We start from the raw sequence: 6,798 nt of genomic DNA on the forward strand, positions 1-6,798 counted from the left end.
ATGATTGATACATACATGTAGGTACAGTTGGGGGCACTGTGCTACTAGGCATCGACGCAGTGTTAACAAATGAACTCCATGGTGTACTTCTTGTCATGCTCACCACTGGGATATGCATGGTAGCCGTAGTGTCATTAAGAGAAAGATGAGCTAGATCTAGGAAGGTAAAGCTGCCACTTATGGGCTCAGATTGTACTGAGGCTCCTGGCAAAACAACATATGGAGGATCAATGGGGCTCACTGAGGGAGTCTCCATTTGTGATAGGGTTGGTTGGTTGGCCTTTCCCGTATCCAAGAATCTCATTAGGCCTGTTGAAGGCATGTTGCTCCCTGTGTTCTGTCTTTCTAACTCGACAATCCTATGCAGGACATCACAGACTTTCTGTTGTTGCTCATCTATGCTAGTAGCACCCGATGTGGATTGTAGAACATCTAACCAACCCACATGATAGGTGTGTCCTGTGTACCGATCAGTTAAGGCTTATGCTTGTAGGTCATACTCCCAATTTTTGCTTAGGAATATCCCATCTAGGCCTGGCGTGCTGGAGGTTTCCCTCGAAGTGGAAGCATTATTGCTCCCCATCGCTTGCCCCTCCGTGACTACTACCTTGGGAGCACTTGGTTGCTCGGCTGGCATGATTGTTGTCATAGGAGCCTTTGCTTTCAGGGCTCGACTTTGTTCTAGCCTTCGTAGGTTCTCAATTTCCCTCTCCGTTGTTGCTTGCATATAGCGTTCGATCTCTTGTACTTCGGCAAGACTCCTACCATCGGGTAGTAAAACCTCAGAGGGAGATAGTCCTAAAGGATCAGGAGGTGCAGTGGATGGAACATTCACATGCACACTCTCAAGAAGCATAGGGTCTATTTTTGGCATGAATGACGAATTTACTTCCCCACTCCCTTCATTTATTTCATTAACCGCATGTTCGGAGCGAGTAGCTCTACTAAGGGTCTCTTTTAAGCGGCTAAACACGCTGGACCCGGGCCGTGGGCCCATGGCATGCATGTCTTGACTTGAAGTATCAAGGTTTGGTGTAGGATACCCCTCCATCACTTCGTAGTCAAAGGAAGAATCACTAGACGCGATATGAGGATCTTGGGTCGCGTTACCTTGAGTCCCGGCCGAAGGTCCAAAACCTAGGGTGGAGGAATAATGGGTGCCCGCGTAAATGGAGGCACTACCAATATGCTCGTGCTCTAACACTCGTCTAGAGCGTAGGTTCATATGACTTGGATCCCCTAGAAGTGTCAGTGAGTGCCCGTGAAGGCTGCTCACCTAGTATTTTTGGGTGTTTTGCAACCCAAGTCTTTTCTTATTTTTATTTTTTTTTGGTTTTTTGTCCTTTTTTTCTGACCCAGCTATAGAATAGAACGTATGATAGCTCAAAACGAGCGTCTCGGTCAAAGGGATGTGTCGTGCTTTACAACCTTCCGTTTGGTCACTTTATGCCCTCGGAATCCCTAAAACCGTCAATTTCTAGTAGGGAAATAAGCCCAAATTAGAAAGTCTAAGGGTGCAAGTGGGAAGAGAAGGGAGGAGAGTGGAGGACTTGTCCCACATGCTCTCATTCCCTCTTGAGGGGGTAGGGTATATATATATAAGAGTGAGTGTAGTATATATCATAAGACTAAGGCTTGGGCTTGGGCTTGGGCAAATGATCCCGATCCCGATCAAAAATTTTAGAGCCCCCCAGTCACTCACGCTTAAATATTTTTGTTTTTCTTTTAATTTTATTTATTTTATTTTATTTTTTTAAGGCGACGACCGCGCGCGGTTTAGGTGACCCTTTCTTGGCCACACACATTATCAACACCTACCTAACCTTTCTGTCAACAACTCACAGCTCACTACCTTATCTACTTACTAACAATGCTGCTAACCACTACCTAATCTACTAACTATTCTGTTAACCACTCTGCTAACTGCATACTGACATTGAGCTAACTGTCCACCTACTTCCTCTCTCACTACCTTACTGTGCAAAGATTGTGTGCAGGCAAACCTTAACAAAAAACTGTGTACAGACTGTGTGCAAACAAAAATTGCTAACTGTCTACCTACTTACTCATTCACTGCGAACAAGCTAACGACTACTAATTGTGCAAAGACTGTGTGCAAACAGAAAACACAAGATTATGCAGAAATCACAGAACTTGCAGACAATACAGAAATTAACAACTTGCAGAAAAATAACTCATTCCTCTTCCTCTTCCTCTTCCTCTTCCTCTTCTTTCCTACTACAAACAACTCATAGAAGAAGCACAAAGTGCCTCTTGGGCTTAGTGCAGGGCGATTCCCAGGCAACGGCGCCAAAAATGTGCGCTCCTTGCCGCACTGTCGAAGCAAGGGACTTGCCTAATGTCAAGGCTAGGGACTTGCTACGCACCGTGTGCGAGCCACAAAGGCTCCTAGCACACAGTCATACAACAGACAAGCTCACAAGGAAGAATGGTGTGTCACTCACCTTCCTGCGTAGTTGCGAATGAAGGATTCCCCTGCCGCGAAGAAGAGGGAGACGCCGCTACGCCGCGCTCAACCGCCTTGCCGCCGTCGTGCCACCGCAACGCTCGATCACACACACACACTCACACTCTCTCTCTCACACACGTACACACACACACACACAAGGAGATGGTGAAGGAGAAGGTGGAGATGGAGCAAGAGCCGCTTCTATTGCACAATGAGAGAATGAGTAAAAATTAGGTTTAGTGGCTTTTATATGAGCTCACCCCATTCACACTTGGGCGCCCATACTTAGCCAACTAACTCCTTGAATATTCCAGTTAGAGTGCGCCTGTCATCGGCGATCACCCTTACCCTGTTCCTATTGGTCCGACAAGCCCGGTACCTGAATCTAAACAATACAACGTTTATAGATCATAGGGTGTCCGTGTGCCGTGAGGGTTAACATGATCATAGGGTGTCCGTGTGCCGTGAGGGTTAACATGCCCCCCTTCCTGATGTAGATTCCGTCCTCGGAAGCTATCCAGTTGAAGCTCGTTCGTCGAGATGGAAGAGCAGTCGACATGGATGTGCGTAGCCTTCTTCAATCACTTCAAAATCAAACAACATTGCCACAGTAATTGCATTCTCATATACAATTAAAAATCATATGCAATTTTAGACAGACAAATTGATTGGTAACAGAATTTTAGACAATTTGTCAGCAATAAACATTAAATTGCAATATAATCAAATGCATAAACATATGTAAAGGTAAAAAATTAAACAAGTCCGGGGTCGCTAATTTAACGGTCAAAAGGCACTAGAGCTCGACTATTAATACCATGGCTGACTTCTCAATTTTTTCTGGTCAATTAAGTTGTTTAATCTTGAGAGCCAAGTATTTGATGTTCGAGGGCTGACTAGAGGCCATACCTAGAAGACCTTGTAGTTAAGCTACGATAAAAGGAATTTCTCATGAAATCATCGCCTCACTGATTACCTTTTCTTTGACCCCCCAAAGTCTTTTCACATTGATCTAATTTTGATGTGTGTGCTTATTTTGTATGCCTTGGGTTTTTTGCTTTTCAAGGAAAAGCGCCCACACTGGGAACCTCTAGGGCTCTAGTACCATAGGCGATACATGTGAGTGAAGTACCAATTTAAGCAGGGATTTCTCTTCCAACTTAAAATTTTACATTGTGGCACTTTGATTTTTTGTTTGTTCATTTTCAGCACTTTAATTTTGGAACTTTGGGGGGTCATATAACACTGTTACCCTCCCCAGGCTCATCACATTAGTAAACTCCCTTTATAATACTTAAGCTAAAGGTCAATAGGGTTAAGCCCACTAGAAAGCCCTAGTACATTTCACACAATGCTGCCTAAATCGGATTAAGAACCTAAGTAACCATTGCTTATTAGGAAGGCATTCCCCATGGTATTAAGAGAAGATTTCTAATACCTAGCTTGGTCAAACTAGCTTAGTCGGACTGCTTGATTTTTAAACCTAGACAAGTGATTATGACAAAACATTACATTGAATTAAATGTTTGATACTAAGCAAATGCGCTGAATATTATGCTACCAATCACAATCAAAGCAGACAAACATGGATGCAAAAAGATAAGGGCAATGTTAATGGACATAAAACACCTGTTTGTGTTGATGGTCGCGCTTGATTTGAAGTGTGAACGAGAGAAAGGTTCCATGAAGGTCCAAATCCTATCAACATCAACACACTCCTGTACACACTAGGGAACAAAAGGAATACCTCCAGGAGGCACATTAGTGGAAAAAGGTACCAACACTTATTGAACACAACAAAAAACATAAGGAACCCTAACCTAATTATTTGCACTCCCACTAAAGAGTCAAGGGAATAGGATATTGTAGAGGTTGGGGGGAAACCCTAAGGCTAAACCCCTATCCTCGTCGTCGAGATAAACAAAGTCATCATCCATGAGACCATATGTGTCATCCATGTAGGCATGTAAATTTTCTTCTTCATCATAGGTGCCCATGTTTACTAAGAAGGTCACTAGACGCCTATAGTCATCTTGGTCAAAAGGGTAGGTTTGTGCCATGGGAGAAATGCTCTCTACTAAGTATGGATCAGACGTGGTCAAGAGACGTATCAGCCATTCTAACTCCTCAAAATTCCTCTCACATGCTAGCGTACCTATCAAATCCCATTCACATGCAAGCACTGGAAAGACCATGTGAAATATTTGTGAAAAGTAACGAGGGTACCTCTCACCCAAGGCAGGAGTGGATGACTCTAGCGTACTAGCCATATCTGTACACGCAAATAGATGATGGTTAGAGTGCAAATATTACAAGGGTCGTGTTCTTGTGCATAATTTGTTTTTATGATTTGTGTGATGGCTCTTGCTCTTTTACTTTTTTATCTTGTTTTTGTGAGTATAAGGCTTTATATATACATTCCCTAAGATCGGAGATTAAGAGGTCAGGGAGAAAGGTTGAGAGGGAAGCAAGTGAATGATGGATGTCCACAAACACTCCCCCCTTCCTTGGGTAGATCATACCGTTTGAAATGAGCTTGTCACCCTTTGAAACCAATTGTTCCAGTTGGTAATAGGTGAGGATTTTTGCCAGTAGTTTTCTATTACCCTAGGTGCCTCGTCAAGTTGCAAGGGTGGTAAGGTACTCTCCCATGATTTTACTTGCAACATTGTTGGAGGTGGTGAATCTACAACGGGAGGTGCAAACTCTTTCTTGCTTGTATGGATATGTACAATGGTAGGTGGAGGTTGTGTCGAAGCTTTTATATCCGTATAGGAACTACATGAAGAGCAAGAAGCTTCATTTTCTTTTCCTGTTCCTGAGCTAGGTGGAGCAAATCGTTCTTTCTTTGGTACCCAAACTAGCTCTGGAACAGGTGTGTCGCATTCCGTGATTTTTTCCTTTCCACGATTTTCAATTTGTTTTGGAGTCACAGGATTTGGTTTACATGGGTCAGGTGACAGGTAAGAGTACAATTTACGTTTGGGCACCCAGATTTGATCATTTCCTTCATAGTATCCTTGGGCTTTTAATAGTCGTTAGGAATCCAACGCCACGTTTTCTTACATTTCTTGGAGCGAGTGGGACGTTTCTTACGAGGCTTCCATTTTTTAGCATCAGCCATGGTTACTAAAGAAGCTTTAGGGACCCACTTGTATGCTTCCTTTGTTATATTAGGATGGTTCTTTGTCTCTCAAGCTTTCTTTCAACTACATCAGTTGAAGATCTAGAGAGTTGGCGGCTATGGGGACGTATGGTTCAACCTCCTGGACATGCAATGTCTTGGGTTTTATTTCGTTAGGCAATATCTCAGGGACTATGGCTTGAGTGGTAGGGATAAGAGTTGGTTTTTGCGTTGTGACACCCCCAGTTCCCCAATCAATAGTGCATTTGGTGGCTATCATCCACGTGCGTCCTAGGTTTATATTACCCTCCATAGTTCCAGTAGGCATGACCAAAAAGTCTTGAGCTACAATTCCATTGTCATAACTGACAGAAGTGTGCCAGATTCCAAAAACCGTAGTTTTTTTCTTGTTGACACCCTTGACTTGGATAATACTCTCAGATAGAGGTGGCTTCCCTAACTGACACCACACCCCATAGGATAGCAGATTATATTTAGCACCCGTGTCCAATAAGGCGTTATATAGCACTTTTCCATAGGCACTATTTAACTCAATAGCGTATCGTAGAGGTGTGTCAGAGTCCAACCAATCCTCTTCGATTTCCACGTGGAATGCATTTGTGACTCCAAGGTTAGCCTCTCGTTTTTGTCTTATACGTTGTTGTCGCTCCTTAGCCTCAGCTTGAGCTTGTATCTTGTTTAACTCGGTTTGTGCTTTGGCGGCCTTCTTTTGATGAATGGCCCGTAGTTCTTCTTGGCTTAAAGGATCATAATATCTTTTGAATTTACTCCCATTGAGGAATCCAATGGTTTCAACTCCATGAAGAGTTTCCACACGAAGGGTACCTTGTGGGGTAATTTCACATACTCTATATGGTCCTTTACCAGCATATTTCAACTTTTTCTTCTCTTTACGTACTCCATACATAAGGACTTTATCACCAACTTTGATGTCCTTGTCCTTCACATGGCGATCAAACCACTTCTTTCTCCTATCCTTTTCCACAAGAGCATTTTGCACAGCCAACTGTCTCTCTTCGTCTAGTTTTTCTAAGATATACAAACGCTCGGTTAAGGGGTTACCATTCCATCCTTCTTGCAAAGCTACCCTAAGACTAGGAATGACAAACTCCCAAGGCATAACCACTTCTTAGCCGTATACCATTTTGAATGGCGTACAATTAATAGCCACTTTATAAGCAGT

The sequence above is a fragment of the Adiantum capillus-veneris genome, chromosome 14 (assembly GCF_014529385.1).
Source record: "Adiantum capillus-veneris isolate H3 chromosome 14, ASM1452938v2, whole genome shotgun sequence".
In the NCBI taxonomy this organism is placed as follows: domain Eukaryota; kingdom Viridiplantae; phylum Streptophyta; class Polypodiopsida; order Polypodiales; family Pteridaceae; genus Adiantum; species Adiantum capillus-veneris.